General features: G+C 52.9%; 1 protein-coding gene across 1 annotated transcript in view; it reads left to right on the top strand.

Moving 5' to 3' along the window:
• The first annotated feature begins 7,464 nt into the window (after window positions 1-7,464).
• TSPAN11 (tetraspanin 11) overlaps window positions 7,465-20,162 on the top strand; it is a 271,039-nt gene continuing 258,341 nt past the window's right edge. The window contains exon 1 of the mRNA XM_056117862.1: window positions 7,465-7,472. The gene's annotated coding sequence lies outside the window, so the exon portion shown is untranslated. The remainder of the gene's footprint in view (window positions 7,473-20,162) is intronic.

Here is a 20,162-nt window from a genome sequence, read left to right as displayed (position 1 = left end):
CCCCCAGACCCCCAAAATGAATACCCAATTATTTGGGGGCATGTTCATGAGCAGTGGGAGAGTTGAATGTGGCTATGTATGTATGTGTATGTGTCAATATGCACTGCATGCGTTGGTGTGTATGCATGTATATTATGTATGTGTACATTGTGTGCATCTGTGTACATGTGTGTATGTGTACGGTATGTGTGCAAAGACCTATACGTGTATATATGAGTATGTTTGTGTGTGTGCATATGTATAAGTCTGTGTGTATGTAGGCCTGCCTGTGTGTATAGCTTATGCACGTGCGTACAATCATATATGTTCATTGTGTGTGCATATGTGTGCATACATGCATACAAATACATACGTGGGTATGTGCTTGTGCATATATGTACGCACCTAAACTTGTGTGCGTACATGTGTGTGCACATGTGTGTGCGTGCGCACATGTACTATGGTCCTGACGGCAGTTACATATCTAAGGAGTCTTTATAGTCCCCATGCCCCTGCCCTGCCCTGGTCCTAGCCACTCTAAGGAAGGCAAAATGGCACAGAACGTATCTGGTGGCCTGGACTGAGACTCCTCCTTCACACCCCTGCTCTCCCTCTGTGCACCAGGCCCAACACCCACACTCGCATTTGCTGGCTCAGCCAGTGCTCAGAGTTCAAGGAGCATGTAGCCCTAGGTACATCAGTGGGGTCCCAGGCGTGGCCAGCCCAGCAAAGCACAGACTTCGTCCCAGGAAGGAATCCAGCCAGCTGTCCCATTGCCCCTGCTCACCACCCTGTCCTCGTTAGCCCCACATTCTTTCCTGCAGAAGGATCGGTCACCTCCTCCCAACATTTCCCTGGGCACTCTGAAACCCAGTGGAACTGACTCAGTTCATCCCAGTGCTGTGGTGCTTGGGTGCTGGGACTGGGGTCAGTTAGGCTACTCCTAGACTGAGCAGATTGGCCCTGGGCCTCATGTGGCCCTTGAGCACTTGGCATGTTCATCCTTCAGCCTTTTACACCCACAGACCAGCATCTGTCCTGCACGGAGGCCCACAGACCAGCAGCTAGAACCCGAGCAGTAAACCAGTGGTTTTCAGCCTCTCTACACCTGGAGACTGGTGCTGGTCCACGGACCGGTGGTTGAAGACCATTGCACTAAAGTCAATGAAAGGTCTCCACTTCTCGTTCCAATCTCTTCTAAATCAACTTACATGCAAACTTGAAAACAGGCCATTCACCTCCATTATTGAAAAGCATAAATCTGCCTGGAGTCACTGAGGCTTGTAATCTGTACCGGCAACCCGTGTTGTGAAATCTAAATGCAGATCAGGTATTGCCAAGGAAAACGTAGTGTCTGAATTTAGAGTCTGAACTTGGGAACGTAGAAAGCACCAGCCAGAGCTGGAAGACTGAGTAGGAAGGAAATGCAAAAGATCTCATTAATATTTTTATATTGATGCCAGTTGCAAGAGAATCCTGCTTTAGATACGTTGGATTCAATATAACGATTCATTAACATTCAATTCACCTGGGTTTTATTCCCCCTTCATTTTTTTTTTCACATGGTTACTGGGAGAATTTCAATCACTCGTTCTATTTCTATAGGTTCTATGCCAGGGTGTCCAGGGAGACTGGATGCCCTGGTGACAAGTGAGTGTCTGCCTTTGACCTTTGCCCTCTTCTTTGCTGAAAGTCCTTCTAGAATGTTCTTTGCCTCTCTTGCTTAATTACTATTCTGGTAAGACTCACTCTAGTGGGGCTGGAGCGATAGCACAGCGGGGAGGGCGTTTGCCTTGCACGTGGCCTACCCAGGTTCGATTCCCAGCATTCCATAGGGTCCCCCGAGCACCGCCAGGAGGAATTCCTGAGTGCAGAGCCAGGAGGAACCCCTGAGTATCGCTGGGTGTGACCCAAAAAAGAAAAAAAAATAAGACTCACTCTATGAACGCACCCCCCTGCATCCTCGCCCACTCCCCTCTAGCTGTAGCTCTGTCCTCCCGCTGTTCATCGAGTTGCTCGAGAGGGCCCAGTAACGACTCCATTGTGAGACTTGCTGTGATTGTCTTTGGCATATCGAATACGCCACGGGGAGCTTGCCAGGCTTTGCCATGCAGGTGAGATACTCTCGGTAGCTTGCCGGGCTCTCTGAAAGGGGTGGAGGAATCGAACTGGGGTCGGCCGGGTCAGCCGCGTGCAAGGCAAATTCCCTACCTGCCATGCTATCACTCCAGCCCTCTAGCGATGTGTAGAAAACTCAGGCTGTTGTCCTGCCCACTCTCCGTGTCCTCCCACCTCTGTCTTCTCTTTTAACATGGTCTTCCCTATGTCTGACCATCCCCCACCTTTTGAAGCCACTTTCCTAGTTAAAAATCCAGGTCTCCTGGCATGTAGGACTGTGGCTCTGTGGTAGAGCACCGGCCTTACAGACATGAGGTCTGGCGTTCAAATCCCAATACCTCCTTCCCTATATGCGACCACCTGTGATTCCCCACTCCCGCCCCAGCTCTACTCTTGGTATCACCAGAATCAGGATCTTCTTTGGAAACTGGAATCACTGGTCTTGGGAGCCAGAGGGAGAGGCCCCCGGATTCTGCTGGCTCAGGGATCTCTGTCCCCCTACTGCGGCCCCCACCTGCCCATACTCCAGCCGGGGGCTCATCCTCTTTCCTTTCTCTCCCTCACTCTCACTCACTGACCTTCGGGTTGGGTTTGGGAACCACCTCTCTGAAGGTACTCTTGGTTTTTGTATTTGTTTGCTTTTTTTTTTATTTGGGGGGCCACATCCCACAGTGCTCAGAACTTACCCCTGGCTCTGTGCTCAGGGATCACTCCTAGCAGGACTCAGGGCAACAGATGGGGTGCTGGAGATCCCATAGGCAAGTTTACCGGCTGTACTCACTCTCCAACTCCAGAGGTGCTCTTGGGAAGATACTAGTAGACTAAAAGCAATAGGACCAATAGGGCAAAAAGGGCGCAAGGAGTGAGATGCAGTTCCAGCCAAACACAGGCCTAAGGAGACACCAGACAGCTCTATAGCTGGACAGCCCACATAGAGCCACAGGCAGTGTCCAGCTCCCTGCACGGCACAGCCCCTACTTACTCCTCCCCGGATGCAGTACCCACACCACTGACATCACCCACTTCAAAAGACCCCAGAGCTCTGCTCATTTCTCCTGTTCCTGTGGGAGGTTGGGGTCCCCTCTTCTCCTGTCTCCGGTCACCCTGCCTGGCTCCAACCCGCCTGGGTCTTTCTGCACCCTTGACTCCTTCCCCACTCAGACTAAGAGCTTCAGCCTGTCCTCTCCACTGTGTCCAACTCACTTTCACCCCCAGCCAAAGTCTCCTCTTTTTTTTTTTTTAATTTTTTCATTTTATAAGTTAGTTCACAACATTTGATTACATTAAATATTCAAACACCAATCCCACCACCATTACATCTTCCCACCACCAAATTCGGGATGTTTCCATCCCAAGCCCCAAGCCGTGTCGCAAAACACAACCAAAATAATATATTTTGTATTGTCTGGAGCGATAGCATAGCGCGTAGGGCATTTGCCTTGCACGCAGCCGACCCGGGTTCAATTCCTCCATCCCTCTCGGAGAGCCCGGCAAGCTACTACAGAGAGTATCCCGCCTGCATGGCAGAGCCTGGCAAGCTCCCCGTGGCACATTCGATATGCCAAACACATTAATAACAAGTCTCACAATGGAGACGTTACTGGTGCCCACTCGAGCAAATCGATGAACAACGAGAGGACAGTGACAGGACGGTGTCTGTTACGAAGACCTGCTGAACATGCTTACAAAAAAAAGCGTTCATATAGGAAACAGTATGAAGATTGTTCTGTTTTGGCAGGAGCCATTAAAACATGCTGTAGGATATCACTAACATGTTGTTAAAGTTTGGGCGATGTGCGCTCGGGCCGAGCCTCACATACGAGTGAACATATTCCTGGACTATGCGGCCACATTCTCGGCCGTGCGACACATCCTAAGACACTCCACATCCATTCTCCATATTACCACACCGTATTTGATGGAGTTCAGACAGTAGGCAACAAATCACAACAGATTTTTCAGAATTGCTTTTTCAGAACAAGCAAAACCTGCATGTTGGTCCCCTGCCCATCTCTGGGATTCCAGAGTCGAAGCTCCAGTTGCCTTTGCTGGCCCCAGAAGGAGCTGGCCCCATGCTCTATGTGCTCCCCGGTCTCCACACATGGTGCGGCCTCACCTACCGACCCCAGCTCTACTCTAGATCCCCCAGACCCTCCAGCAGCACCCCTGAGCCTCCTTCCTGGGGTCCCTCCACAGCACAGGTAGGAAATTCTGAAGTGCCCCCTCCTGGATCCCTGTAGTTGACTCTGGGACTCGTGGCCAGCAGTGTTCCACAGGCTGATTAGGGTCTGGTGTTCCCTACCCAGGGTCCACTCACTGTGATTCTAGCCCCATGAGGCCAGATGTTTGGGGGTTTTTTGGTTTTTTGTTTTTAATTTTTTTAATGAATCACTGTGAGATACAGTTACAGACTCACAAACTTCTGTGCTTACGTTTCAGTCATACAATGATCGAGTACTCATCCCTCCACCAGTGCCCATTCTCCACCACCAATGTTCCCAGTATCCTACCCACCACACGCACGCACACACACATACACACACACACACACACACATGCATACACACACACGCGCGCACGCACACACACACCACCGCTGTGGCAGGCACATTCCCTTTTACTCTCTCTCTCCTTCTGGGAGTTGTGGTTCTCAAGAGGCCAGAGGTTTGAAGCAACAGCCCGAAGATACAGTGTTGCTGGTGCCCAAGGACTGCCCAGGCCAAGCCTGGGGTTCCCAGGCCAACCTTGGGGTGCTCTGGGACCCTCAGAGTTGCCTCTGGCCATGCTCTTAGCACCATCAGTGCCAGGGATGCAACCAGGGTTGGCCACATGCAAGGCATCTGCCTGACCCCCTGTACTGTCTCTCCGGCACCAATACGCAGGTCTTCATGCTAGCACCACGGAGTTGCTATTTCCCAACAACTTAAAACATGAACGGTTTTTGGAACTCCACATGTCATCACGGTCACGGTCACGATCCTCCCGTTGTTCATCGATTTGCTCGAGAGGGCCCAGTAACATCTCCATCGCGAGACTTGTTACTGTGTTTGGCATATCGAATACATCACGGGGAGCTTGCCAGGCTCTGCCATGCGGGCAAGATACTCTCGGTAGCTTGCCGGGCTCTCCGAGAGGGGCGGAGGAATCGAACTCGGGTCGGCCATGTTGGCTGCGTGCAAGGCAAACGCCCTACCGCTGTGCTATCGCTCCAGCCCTCACATGTCATCACTGGTTAGTAATTTGCTTGACCCGTTTATTTTGAACTAAAGGCAACAATAATGGAAAGATATTACAAATAACAGCCAGCCCGGTTCAGTCCTCTGGCATCCCATATGGTTTCCGAGCCCCTCCAGGAAGTAAGCCCTGCACACCATGGCATGTGGCTCCCCAAATATAAATAAGTAAGTAAATAAATAAATAAAACCAGGGGCCAGAGAAATAGTGCAGCAGGTAAGATATTTGCCTGACATGCAGCCAACCCTGGTTCAATCCCCTGGCCCCCCTGAACCCCACCAGGAGTTCAGCGCACTGAGCCAGGAGTAATCTCTGAGACCAAACAAACAGCAAAATAATGATATAAAACCAAATTGAGGGCAGATACCAAAAATGAAGCGGTTCTACTGAATATACCTTTTGTATATTTGCTCCTAACACAATAATCCTAATCTTTGTTACGCTTTTTTGTGTAGCCATCCTTTTTTTATTAAAAATACAGCTTTGAGGGGGCAGAGCTGTACAGCGGGTCGGATGTTTGCCTTGCACGCAGCCAATCTAGGTTTGATTCCAGGAATCCCATATGGTCCCCTGAGCACATAATCAGGAGCAAGCCCTGAGCACTGTTTGGACTCCCCCCACCACCAAAAAAAAACCAAAATGACTTTGAGAGGCCAGAGAGATTCTACAGCAGGTAGGGTACTTGCGTAGCATGCCTTGAACCTGGACTTGATTTCTGATCTCTCAGAGGGTCCCTTGAGCCCCATGAGAAGTGATCCCTGAGCTCAGGGCCAGGAGTACACCCTGGGCACAACCAGGTATGATCCAAAAACAAACCAAAAAATCTGGGTTTGAAAAATAGATAAAAAGGAGCCCTAGGGGCTGGAGTGATTGTACAGTGGGTAGGCATTTGCCTTGCACGTAGCCGACCCGGGTTCGATTCCCAGCATCCCATAGGGTCCCCCAAGCACTGCCAGGAGTAGTTCCTGAGTGCAAAGCCAAGAGTAACCCCTGATCATCGCCGGGTGTGACTCCCGAAAGCAAAAACAAAAACAAAAAGGAGTCCTAGCCAGGGTTCCTGCTCTAGGGTTCCCTGCCCAGCCTTGCCTGCCAACCCCGGGGGATATGTGACCAGCCGTGGATCTCAGGACCGGCTTGAATACCATAGGCCTTGGAGCACTGGGAAACTACCTCCCTTGAACTGCACTGATGGGGGAGGCTGTTCTCAGTGTTGCACCTGTCCAGGTCAGAGAGGAACCCGGTGGGGGTCCTGTTATAGCTCTGAGGTCCTCAGGCCCAACCTGTAGGTGTATTTGGAAGTGTGGTGGGGGGAACCCTAAGAAAGTAGATGAGGGCCTGGAGCGATAGCACAACGGGGAGGGCGTTTGCTTTGCACGCAGCAGACCCGGGTTCTATTCCCAGCATCCCATAGGTTCCCCCCAGATCCGCCAGGAGTGATTCCTGAATGCATGAACCAGGAGTAACTCCTGTGCATCGCTGGGTGTGACCCAAAAAGAAAAAAAAATGAGGGGCTAGAGCGACAGCACAGCGGGTAGGGCGTTTGCCTTGCACACTGTGGACCCCGGTTTGATTCCCAGCATCCCATAAGATCCCCGGGGCACCGCCAGGAGTGATTCCTGAGTGCATGAGCCAAGAGTAACCCCTGAGCATCACCGGGTGTGACCCAAAAAGCAAAAAAAAAAAAAAAAAGAAGAAGAAAGCAGATGAGCCTTTGGGACCCCCCACCTGCTTCTGCAAAATTCCCCCTCCCTCCCTCGAGGTCAGTGCTCGGCGGGAAGGAGGGGTGTCGTGAACTAGAGGGGGGGGCGCGGGTGTAGACCGCCTCGTGCCTGCCCCCCCCCTTCCCCCACGGAGCCCCCTGGCCAGCGCACAGCTGCTCTCACTGACTCTGCGGCCGGCCCAAGTGCAGGGAGGCCGGGCGGGAACAAAGAGGACCAGCGGCGCGGGGCGCCGAGGGGAGGCGGGGCGGGGGCCTGCGCGGCCGCAGGCGGGGCTCGGGCTCGGGGCTGGGCAGCGGGGACCGGACCGCCTGACCCTGAGGGTCTGCCAGCCCCGAGCGCGGGTGCAGGGGTGACCGCGGCCCGCCTCCCGCCTCCCGCCGTCCGTGCCGCCGCCTCCGCCGCCGCTGCCGCGTCCGTCCGGAGCCGGTGGCCAGGCCCGGTAAGTGCGCAGGGGGTTGGGGGGTGGGCGCCCACCTCCCCGAATCCGCGCGCCGCTTGGGGCGAGCTGGTCTCCAGCTGGGCCAGGCCCTGGGGGTGGGGGGTGGGGGGAACAGGGCAGGACGACTTCGGATGAGGGAAGGAGGCCAGGACCTCCCTGCACTCTCAGCGCGCCCTGCGGGACCCCCAACTTCTGTGCCCACCCGCTCAAGCCTTCCCCTCGCCCTCCCTCCCCCCGTGTGCAGGGAGCGCGCAGATACCCCTGCGCGCAGGCCCGCGTGCTGAGCGGCCGCCCCTTTTCACAGTGTCCCCCGCGCCCCAGATTTCCAGACTTTTAGGCACAGAAGGCTGGAGGGGACAGGTCCCCAGTGATCCCCGGGACAATCCTGCAGCCCGCCGCCTCCCCCCGGAAGCCCAGGCCCGGGTGGGATTTGCTAAGTGAAGGGGACCCTCGGTTCACAGGTGCCCGGACCACCTCTGTACATTGAGGGAACCCGCCCCGCACCCCCCACCCACCAACCTCCCACCAAGCAGTGATCAACTGCCCCTTTCTGTTTGTGCAAGTTGGTTGACTTCGTGGAAGGTTCTGGGCTGCCTAGTTGGCCCTCGGAGATAGGCAGTTGGGCACTCACCCTTCAAGGAGCTGGGAAATGCGCACCAGAGGGTTGAGTGGGGGCAGCCCCCAGGGCACCAGAGGGACGGGGGAGGGGGGGGAGAGGCCCCCAAGACCCATTGAGGCCGGGCTGGCATTAGGAGGCATTAGGCTGGCATTAGGAGGAAGCTTCTGGAGAAACTGAAGTTGACTTTAGGGCCTGGGTGCAGGAGCAAAGGCCAGGAGATAGTGAACGGGGGATAGACTGTTTCATTGAGGATGCGGAGGGGGTGTGCCAATGAGAGACCGGAGTTTGTGGCAGAATTGGGGCCAGGGGAGAGGGTCCCCGTCGCGCTGGGCCTCGGTGTTTTCCAAGCAGATGGGGACTCGCGGAGTGACTGTCCCAGCTGCTGGAGGCTCAGCTTGGTGGGGCCCTGAGAAAGAGCTTCGAGAGCTGGCGGGTCCCCGGGACAAAGGGCTGGGCTGAGCCAGAGGGTTGGAGCTGAGTGGGAGGCCAGGGAGGTCGTAGTTGGCTTGTGCTTCCTCCAGGGCTCTCTCTGCACCGTGCTCCTGTGCCAGCTGGCCAGAAAGTCTGTCGGAGAGCTGGGCTAAGCCTGGGGGTGTTGTGGGTGTTGTGTCCACCAGCCTTGTATACTATAAGGCTGCCCCCTCCAGCCTTGAATGCCCACAAGCCATGTATGGGTACAGGTGCCGTGATTTTGGGGGCACAGGTTTAACCGGCCCTGAGCCGCAGGACCGCTTGGCTCTCCAGAAAGCACCCTCCCAGGGGCGTCTGGGTCAGATGCCCCCACCCCTCAATTTGCTTTTATTATCCCAACAAAAGCAGCCAGGAGTGCACCCCACAGCCAGTTAGAATATACGGGGGGCAGGCGGTAGAGGGGTAGGGTACTTTGCTTTCATGCAGCTGACTTCGGTTCGATCCCTGACACTGCACAGGGTCCCCTCAAGCCCCACCAGGAGTGACCCCTGAGCACAGAGCCAGGAGAGAGGCTTGAGATGGCTCAAAAACAAACAAACAAAGTGAAAAATGAGAAAAAGGGGCTGGAGCGATAGCACAGCGGGTAGGGTGTTTGCCTTGCACGCGGCCGACCCGGGTTCGATTCCCAGCATCCCATAGGGTCCCCCGAGCACTGCCAGGAGTAATTCCTGAGTGCAGAGCCAGGAGGAACCCCTGAGTATCGCCGAGTGTGGCCCAAAAAAGCTAAAAAAAGAAATACGGATGTTGGAGTTGGATGGTCCGGGTTAGGAACCCCGATCCAGAACCTCCTGGGGAGGATGCGGGGGGGGGGGCGGGGGGAAGGGGGCCAAATGTCATGGCGTGTGCTCTCAGGCTCCGCAGGGGTGTGGCAGTTGCCAGCTCTCCAGCGCGCCTGCCCCCAGCCACATCCTGGCGTGTGGCCTTGTTTAGCAAACACTGTCCAAGGAAAGAGCCTTGGCCCACGGCCCGCCTGCCTGGGAGGGAAACCAGGGTCAAGTCCTGCCTCTGCTTCCTCCCTGCTGGCGACCTGGGCAGACGTGATTTACAACCTGGCCGTCTCTGCTCAGCTCCTGGAATGGGTCACTTGGGGTCGTTCTCCTCGTTTCCACTTCCCTTCTTGGCCATCTGCTCTTGCTCACTCTAGTGGGGACAGAGTGCCTGGCTGGTTGATGCTTACGCGCTAAGGGCCAGAGAGATGGCCTAGTGGTCAGGGGTGCCGGTGTCAAACCCCACCACCACATAACCCTGCCTGCAGCATTGCCAGGTGTGAGCCTGGGGGGGTCTCTTGGTCACCGTGGGGGGTGACCCTGGAAGCCCCGAGCACTACAGGCCCCATCAGACCCACACACTCAGGCCAGGGTATTGAACTCCCAGCCTGGTTGGCCAAGTTTCCCTGGGAGCAGCCTCCTGAGCACTGCTCGGGAGAGTCCCATAGAAATAGAGTGAGAGGTACTTAGGCAACGAGGGCCAGGGACCGAGCATGTGATGAATCTTTCCCAGCCCAGAGCAGTCATAAACACTGACTCCTGACCCCCCCCCCCCCCAGTGTTGGGTGGGCGAAGCCTCCTGCAGGGAGAGAGGCACAAACAGCCTGTAGCGCTGGCCAGGGCACAGCTGGACACGGGGGCCCTGCCTGGGATCTCTCCTGGTTACTCCCAGGGCCTCCTCGGGAGCCTCAGACACGCTCTCCACATCCTTGTGGTTGTGGGGGTCCCTGAGTCAGCCCCAAAACACAACAGAGGGGCGGGGATCACCCACTCTCCTGACCAGGTGACCAGTGTGAGGGTGGGGGATGGGTCTCTGTGCAGCTGTGTCTGAACCCCTGTCTCCTGGGTTCAGTGTGGGGGTTCATGGCTATCCACTGGTCCCCGCCCCCAGGTCAGCCAAGTGTCCCTTTTCTGCTTTGGGATAGGCACCCGAAGGGGCGTATTGGTGGGGAGGCCTCCCCAGTTATCCTGTCCCAACGGGATAGAGAGAATATTCAGGTTGAGGCTTTGCTTTCCCCCAATAAGCACAGAATTCCTCTTCAAAGCTTAAGGAGATTTAGTGTAAAAATACCAAGAATTCAGGGGGCTGGAGCGATAGCACAGCGGGGAGGGCGTTTGCCTTGCACAAGGTCGACCCGGGTTCGATTCCCAGCATCCCATAGGGTCCCCCCCAAGCATCACTAGGAGTGATTCCTGAGTGCAGAGCTAGAAGTAACCCCTGAACATCACCAGGTGTGACCCCCCCCCCCGAAAAAAAACCCAAGGATTCAAGAATCAACCACTCCAGACGTTCCGGAAATGATGAGGAAAATTGTCTTGCTGGTTCCGTGGTCAGTTATAAAACGGCACCCTGGACCTCCTTGCTGGTGTCAGGGGGCAGTCCATGTACCTCTTCACTCATTGTTCCTCCCCAAGATTCTCCTGCCTCCTCTTCTTTTTCTCTCTCTAAAATGGACTCTGAGGTTCTGGAAGATTCCGTGGGCTAAACTTCAATATGATTGAAAATGTGTTTCTCCACCTGAAAAAAAAGAATCAAAGACTGTATAATGGCTTGTGATGACTGCATCGCTCCCCACTTTTTAAGGTATTTTAATTTGGGGTTCACTGTGGGCAGTATTCAGGGCTTACCCCTGACTCGGTGCTCAGAGGTCACTCCTGGTGGTACTTAAGGGATCATATATGGTGTCCGGCCAGGGCTAGAGCTGGAGGTTGGCCTTAGGCAAGGCAAATGCCTTAACCTCTGCTCTGCTCTCTCTCTCTCTCTCTCTCTCTCTCTCTCTCTCTCTCTCCATCTCTCCCCCTGAGGGCCCCACTTTTTGCTGTACTCTACTTTTAAAAATCATTTTATGAGGACCATTTGCCTTGCATACAGCCAACCTGGGTTTGATCCCCAGCATCCCCGGGTCCCCCGGGCACCAGCAGGAGTGATTCCTGAGCACAGAGCCAGGAGTAACCCCTGAGCATGACCAAGTGTGGCCCAAAAACAAACAAAAAAAAAAAACAAAATAAAATCATTTTATGGAGCAGGGACAATAGTTTAGAAGAAGGCATTTGCATTGTCCAGGTCTGATCCCGCTTTGATCTCTGGTGCCACATAAGATTTCCCCAACATCCCCACAAATGACCCCTGAGCACAGAGCCAGGAGTCAGTCAGCCTGAATACTTCAGAAAATGTACCAAAAGTTCTGGGGACAAAAATCATTTCCTGGTCTTTGCTAACCAATTTTCATAGGCTAATTTTCTTAGTCTATTTTCCATAACCAATTTTCTTTTAACATCCAGAAAAGGGCAATGGACAGGGTGGACAAGTGATGTCCCGTTGGTCCACGGTCTGAAACAGGTTAAAGTTTCTGGAACCTGTGAGGTAGCTTCAGGGGCTGAGCACATGATTTGCATGCAGGAGGAGTAGTTTCGAACCCAGCACCCCTCGGTCCTTCTAAACCACCAGGTCCAAATTGCTCTAGGTAACTAATTACTCTGGAGCACAGAGTTGGGAGTGATCCCTGGTCCCCTGATGAGCACTGCTTACCCAGTCCTTAAATATTGAAATGGTGTGGCTTGGAGGCCAGCCACACATGCTAGGGGGAAAGGGAGCTCAGATAGAGAAGGGAGCACCAAATAAAGGGTGTTGGGAGGATCCTCCCAGGATGGGAGAAGCATGCTGAAAGTAGACTATAGACCAAACATGATTGTCACCCCTTGCCTCTTTTGCAAACCACAACACCCAAAAGGAGGGAGAGAGAGAGAACAAAAGGGAATGCCCTGCCACAGAGGCAGGGTGGGATGGGGAGAATGGGGGATGGGAGGGATACTGGGATCCATGGTGGTGGGAAATGGGCACTAGTGGAGGGATGGGTATTTGATCATTGTATAATCAAAACCCAAGCACAAAAATTTGTAAGTCTACAACTGTACCTCATGATGTCTCACTAATAAAAATTTTTAAAAAATAATAAAATAAAATAAAATATAGAGAGCTCCCAGACCTTTTTTTCTGGAAGTTAATAAAATATATGTTTGCTGCAAAAAAAAAAAAATTGAAATGGTGAAAATGGCTTCACGCAAGACAAAAACCCAAGGACATCGAGGTCCGTTGGGGGGTGATTAATTTTGTCACAGAGGTTTAGAACAGAATGAAAAGTGCCAAGTGGGACCGGAGCAATAGTACAGCAAATGAAGCATTTGCTTTCCACATGTCCAACCCGGCATCCCGGATGGTGCAGCGCTGGCCTGGATGGTGCCCTGAGCCCCGACCGCCAGGAGTGATTCCTGAACGTAGAACCAGGAGTAAACCCTGAGCTTTGCTAGGTGTGGCCCCCAAAACAAAACAAATAAGAAAAAAAAAATTTTTTTAAATCCAATTAAAAAGGGAAAACTTTCCCAGAGCGCTTGAGAGACTGCCAGACAGTTCCAGACAGTTTTTACACCAGTGAGGAACAGAGAGGTTGAGATGGAGGAGGGAGCAGCCAGTTACCAAGGGAGCAAATGTTCTTTGGGCTGGAAAAGTGAGGCCCCAGGGAGGGAACGAGCAGTGCCAATGGCCCCGTGACTCCGCATTTCAGCATTTCAGAGGGCCTTTTTTAATTTGCACACACACAGAGGGTCTTCCAGAAGAAGAAGAGTAAACCCAGTCAGGACTGGATGTACCGGCAGAAGCAGTAACTTGGAGAAGGCAGTTAATACGCCCCCCCCCCATCCCCCCAGCTGGGAACAGAGGGAGAAGCTTTTAACTCGGCTGGAAACTCAAGTTCCAACAGCTACTAGGAAACAAGTACCAGTACAGGGAACTGGACAAGGAGAACGGGAGGAAGACTTGGGGGGAGGAGCACGGGGGCGGGGTGCTCTCTCCCCCCCATTCTTTTTTTTTTTTTAATGTGGAAAGGGAAACGAGAGGGCTGGGAGTGGGGTGGAGGAGATGGCTCAAAGGGCTGGAGCCTTGCAACTGGCAAGCGGGGGTTTGGTCCTCAGACCCCCTACACACACACACTCACACACACACACACACACACACACACACACACACACACACACACACGACCCTCTCTCCCTGGGGCTGTTATTTCTACCTTGCTTTTCGGGCCTTGCATCAGTAACCAATTGTGGCTATTTCCAGGCAGGAAATTTTCCCTGGCCTGGCTGATTCCTCAAACTGTTTTTGTCTGACTTTGCAAGCTAAGAATGACTTTTCTTTCTTTTTTTTTTTCTTTTTTTTTTTTTTTTTACATATTTAAAAGCTGGAAATAAACACAAAACAAAAGAGAAAATGCAGCAGAAACCTTAAGCAGCCAATTGGTTATTCACTAACTGGGACCAGGCAGGAGGCTGGCTTGCCATAGCCACCCACCCCCACCCGAGCCTGTGATGATCAACAGACAGCCGGACAGACAGACAGGCGTCCTGGGCACCTGGCCTGGAGGCTCTGGCGGCTGGAGGGCTTATTCTCTGAGCTTCCCCCAACACCCCCACAAGTGATCTCTGAGCCAGGAGTCGGGCCTGAATGTTCCAGGAGAGGTCCCCAAAACTCTGGGGGGAAAAAATCATTTCCTGGCTTTTGCTGACCAATTGCCTCCCTTGTGTTGGGTGTAGCCTGGGAATCTCTTTGAGCCTGGAAAGGAGTTTGATGTTTAATTGGTCTGATGGCGCTAGTGCAACCAAGTCCCCAGAGCATGAGAAAGAGAAATCTTGGGTAGGGGAAGTGGTTCAGCCGTGATATGTAGCTGTTGGCTTGCATCTCGGGCCCTCGATTGGATTCCCAGCACCGCCCCTGCCTCCTGGAAAACAGGACTGAAGAAGAGGAGGTAATTCAAAGGGCTGAGGGGCTGGAGCGATAGAGAGCGCAGCGGGGAGGGCATTGGCCTGGCATGCGGCCGACCCGGGTTCAAGTCCCAGCATCCCATAGGGTTCCCCTGAGCACCGCCAGGAGTAATCTGAGTGCAGAGCCAGGAGTAACCCCTGAGCATTGCCGGGTGTGTCCCAAAAAGAAAAAAAAAAAAGTAAAGGGCTAAGCAAATGTTTTGTGCGGGCCCGGGTTCGATCGCAGCACCACATGCCCCCCTCCCCCCTCCCCCGCCAGAGCCCAGAGGAGCCCTTAAACGCCCATGGGAATGTCTCAAAAACAAAATAAAAAGCATCGCCGCGCTTTCTTTACACGTGGGCAGTTCTGCAAATGAGGGCCAGGGCGTGCATAATCTATGCCCCCACACTGGTAGTGTGAGCAAGCTCTCGAGGGTCGTTATAACCCGAGAACACTACTCTGAGTCTCATCTGCTCCCCCTGAGCCTGCTCCTCCGGGCATTCCCCTCTGTTCTCTCTCTCCTATTGGGTGTTGTGGTTTGTAAAAGAGTTTTCATTTCATTTCATTTCATCATCCTTTTATTCGTCGATTGCCTCGAGCAGGCCCCAGTAATGTCTCTTTCATCCTAACCCTGAGATTATATTCACGGCTCTTTAGGAGAATGAGACCCATCATTGTTACTGGTATTTGGCATATTGGGTACGCCACGGGGAGTTTGCCAGACTCTGCCCTGTGGGCAGGCTACATTCAATAGCCTGCAAGTTTGTCCAAAGTAGGAATGAGACAATAAGATGTCATTAAAAAAAGTTCTGATAAGATATCTGGATTTTATAGTCTCTGAGTCTTGGCCGCTGATGGGATTACACAGTGCCAGGGGGCCAGGTGGTGGGTGTGACCCCCGCCTACTGGAATTTGGAGGATCTGGGTGGAAGATGCTCGACTCCAATTCGAGTAGGCTTGGAGGTCTCGGCCCTGGAACCCGCGTGGCTTTGTCCCTCTGCCAGTACCTTCATGTGTGCGGAGAGTGGTCTCAGCATGGTGGTGGCTGGTCCTGGAGGTCTTCGGCTGCCGGAGCCCTGGTCGGGGTGGGGAGGAAAGCTCAACCCGCTCCCCTCCAAGGGGCCCCGGGAAGGAACACCCAGGCGCGGGGGCAGAAGACTGCACTGTTCTCGTCCGGGATCTGGATTTTATAGTCTCTGAGTCTTGGCCGCTGATGGGATTACACGGCGCCAGGGGGCCAGGTGGTGGGTGTGACCCCCGCCTACTGGAATTTGGAGGATCTGGGTGGAAGATGCTTGACTCCAATTCGAGTAGGCTTGGAGGTCTTGGCCCCGGAACCCGCGTGGCTTTGTCCCTCTGCCAGTACCTTCATGTGTGCGGAGAGTGGTCTCAGCATGGTGGTGGCTGGTCCTGGAGGTCTTCAGCTGCCGGAGCCCTGGTCGGGGTGGGGAGGAAAGCTCAACCCGCTCCCCTCCAAGGGGCCCCGGGAAGGAACACCCAGGCGCGGGGGCAGAAGACTGCACTGTTCTCGTCCGGGATCTGGATTTTATAGTCTTTATAGTAAAAGAGTTAAGCCTGATTTTCAGGGAGAAGCGTTGGATGATTTATTTTCCATTGATCACTTTGTATATAGGGAGATGCGGCCGCCCGGTTTGGAGTAAAAGTCCTGGTTCCCGCATACTCGAGCTATGCTTGTAGAGGCTCATGGTCACCGGGGTTCCATGTGGAGGAGGCGGGATGCGGCACCTACCCCATCTGGGACTTCCCGGTGATCTCAGCTCTTTTTGGGATCTGGTGCATTCTCCGGGCAGATCGCCCATTGACACCCCCACAGAGATCCTGGGGCGAGCAGCGTGCCCCCATAGAAGGTGGGAGCAGAAGGCACCCCCACAGCATGCAAGCAATCCTCCCCTATGAAATGCCACCACGGATCCTAACATCAGCCATGGGCTCTATTTTTTTTTTTATTTTTTGCTTTTTTATTCTTTTTGGGTCACGCCCAGTGATGCTCAGCGGTTACTCCTGGCTCGTGCACTCAGAAATTACTCCTGGCAGTGCCTGGGGGACCCTATGGGATGCTGGGAAACAAACTCCAGTATGCTATGTGCAAGGCCCTACCTGCTGTGCTATCACTCCAGCCCCTTTGAGGGTGCCTCTTTGTGGGTTTTCTTTTTTTGTATTTTGGGTTTTTTATTTTTTTAATTACTTTTTTGGTTTTTTTTGGGGGGGGGGGTCACACCCAGCAATGCTCAGGGGTTACTCCTGGCTCTGCACCAGGTATAACTCCTGACAGTGCTCGAGAGAACATATGAGATGCCGGGCACCGAACCTGGGTCAGCCGCAAGCAAGGCAAATGCCCAACTTGCTGTAATATCACTCTGGCCCTGGTTTTTTTTTTCTTGCTTTTCGGGTCACACCCGGCAATACTCAGTGGCTACTCCTGGCTGGCTCTGCACTCAGGTATTACTCCTGGCAGTGCTCGGGGGACCATATAGGATGCTGGGGATGGAACCCAGGTTGACCACATGCAAGGCAAGTGCCCTCCTACCACTCACAGCACTGCAATTATCTCTTTGGCCTTCGGTGTTGTCCACTATATCTTCGTCTCCATAAGTTGAAGTCTGGGGCAGAATCTATGATGTTCACTTCCCTCTTATCAGAAAGAGCCCCAAATTCACAGGCATGTAAAAAATGTCAGATGAGGCAGGCAAAACTGGCACTGCTCACAGCAGCCAGGGGAAACTGAAGCTTCCTCTTTCACCATTGCATGACACCCCCCCCCCACCCCCGGTTATACACACCCAGGAGGATGAGCACCCTCAGGGCCCTTTATCCTCAGGCCTACCCTCTGACAACATGGTGGCCTGTCTTAGGAATTATGAATTCTGCTGGCTCATTTGTCCTCAGAGCTGCAGAAGGGTTTCACAGACACCACCTCAATATATTCACAGTCCTGGTAAGCAGTGGCTTCCAAGTGCTGGTGTTCAGACCAGTGCTGGTCCACAACAGAAATTTTCTGCTGATCTATATAAAAAAAAGAAAAACAGAAGAAGAAGGATGAGAAGAAGACTAGGAGGAAGAAGAAGAAGGAGGAGGAGGAGGAGGAGGAGGAGGAGGAGGAGAAGAAGAAGAAGAAGAAGAAGAAGAAGAAGAAGAAGAAGAAGAAGAAGAAGAAGAAGAAGAAGAAGAAGAAGAAGAAGAAGAAGAAGAAGTAGAAATTGTTGTTGGAGTTGTTAGGGGTCAGAGAGATCATTCAGAAGGCTTGCTTTGCATGCTGGAGGCCAGGGTTCGATCCCCAGCACTGCACGACCCAAATCATAGCACTAAATAAGGAGGACTCGTTAGAAAAAATGAAGTCATGAAATTTGCATATAAGTGGATCAACGTGGAGAATGTCATGCTAAGTGAAACGAGTCAGAAAGAGACAGACATAGAAGGACTACACTCATTTGTGGAATATAGAGTAACATAATAGGAGACTAACACCTAAAGATAAGGGTCTAACTACGTTACTAAGGGTGTAAGTGACTAACACCTTAAAATAAGAGTCAGGAAGACTGCCGCACAGCTTGATAGCCGATCTCATGCACTAGGGGAAAAGGTAGCTGGGATAGAGAGAGGAGCACTAAATAAATGATGGTGGGAGGGATCGCTCGGGATGGTAGAGGCTTGTTGAAAGTAGACTATGGACCAAAACATGATGGTTGATTGTTACCTGTATTGCAAACCATCACACCCAAAAGGACAGAGAGAGTATGAGGGATTGTGCCTGCCACAGAGGCAGGAGGTGGGAAGGGGTGGGAGTCGGGGGAGGGATACTGGGAACAGTGGCCGTGGAGAATGGGCACTGGTGGAGGGATGGGTACTTGAACATTGTTTGACTGAAACGCAATCACGAAAGAATGTTACGTCTGTGACTGTATCTCATGGTGATTCATTAAAATTTTTAAAAATAATAATATAATAAATAAGGAGCACTAAGCCAAGAGTAACCCCTGAGCCCCTGAACACTGCTGAGTGTGGACCCAATGTCGAAAAAATGAAAGGAAGGGAAAAAGAATGGAGGTTGGGGAGGGCAGGGGGCTTACGTTTCCTTCTCTTCTTTGGAGATAAGCAGAAGGATATACAGCTGCTCACGGCCCCCTTGTCACCCTTAGAAACAAGAAGGTCCTAGTACTGTCCACTGTTCCCACAGAAAAGGTGACGGCCACTGGACTTTGCAATGGGCCATTCTCTTTGCAATGGGCCAGTCCAGTCCAGTTGGGGGCAGGTGCCGTCTCTCCCCCTGCCCTCTAGGATTCCCAGCATCCACCATCTTCTAGAAGTCAGTAAATAGCTCCAGGTATAAGTGGTGGCAGCGGTGGGGGGGGGGGGACGCCAGGCCTCAGGGCACGGGGAGGAGTCAGTCCTTCTCCTTCTCCCACCCCTGATCTGAGATGACACCCAGATATGGCCACTGTCTTCTTCAGCTCCCACACAGCCATGATCTCTCCAGACCCTAATTATTAAAATTTTAGAATTTCTAGAGCACGTGGCCACTCTGTTGTAGCCATAACAAACAATACAAAGAACATTGTCTAGCATTGCCTTTTGGGCAAGTATAAGTGTTGGTGGGACCGGGATTAAATACCGAAGGTAACCAAAGTAGAGAAAGAGATCACGTTCACGAACACCCTGTTGTTCGTTGATTGCCTCGAGCAGGCACCAGTAACGTCTCCTTCTTCCTAGCCCTGAGATTTTAAAAGAGCCATTTCAATGCTCTTTCAGGGTTAGGAGAATGAGACCCATCATTGTTACTGGTATTTGGCATATTGAGTACGACACGGGAAGTTTGCCAGACACTGCCATGTGGGCAGGATACTTTTGGTAGCCTGCCAGGTTCTCCAAAGGAAAAAATAAGATAACAAGATTTCATGCAGCCGCAAATGTGGCCGCGTGCTTCTGGGAGCTGGGTTTTATAGTCTCTGCGTCTTGGCCGTTGATGGGACCAACCTGGCACTGGCAGCAGCTGGTGGGTGTGACACCTACCTACTGGAAGATGGGGGTTCTGGGTGGAGAAGGCCCAATCCCAATCCGAGTAGGCTTGAAGACCTCAGACCCGGGACCCAAATGCCTGGGTTCCTCTGCTAGTTCTTTCATGTAAGAGGCCCATCCAGATGTGTTGAGAGTGGTTCCAGCATGGCCGTGGCTGGCTCCAGAGGTCCTCAGCTGCTGGGGCTCTGCTTGGGGCTGGGGCGGGGGGAGAGAAACTCAACTCTCCCCCCTCCAAGGGACCCCAGTGAGGACAGCCAGGTGCAGGGGCAGGAGACTAAAGAAAGTAAAAAAGAAAGAAAGAAAGAAAGAAAGAAAGAAAGAAAGAAAGAGTGAGTGAGTAGTGGAATGCGGGGGGAGGGGCACCGGGGATTTTGGTGGTGGAAGAGATGGGTGAAGGGATAGGTGTTTGATGATTGTATGATCGAAGCTCAAACATGAAAGCTCTGTTACTGTCAACTCACGGTGAATCAATAAAAACGGGAAGAAAAAAAAAAGAAAAGGTGACAGCCACTGGCAGCTCAATGGAGCTGGCCGTGGGGTGGGGGTCGGCCGTCCACCTGCTGGGTCCCTAGTGCCCAAGTGCGGGTGAGACCTCGTCGCTCACTGTGGGGTCTCGTCCCCCTCCCCCTGGGGCTCTGCAGGCGGCTTTTCAAACCACAGCAGCATAGGCGGCGGGGAGGGGATGATGTCATTGGTCTAAGCCGGTGGCCCCAGTGGGCAGCAACTCAGCATTGCAATGCCAAGTCTGTTTCTACACATCCTCCCA

Source organism: Sorex fumeus, unplaced genomic scaffold (genome assembly GCF_029834395.1).
Source record: "Sorex fumeus unplaced genomic scaffold, SorFum_2.1 ptg000036l, whole genome shotgun sequence".
Lineage (NCBI taxonomy): Eukaryota > Metazoa > Chordata > Mammalia > Eulipotyphla > Soricidae > Sorex > Sorex fumeus.
This window is presented reverse-complemented; position numbering and strand designations above follow the sequence as displayed.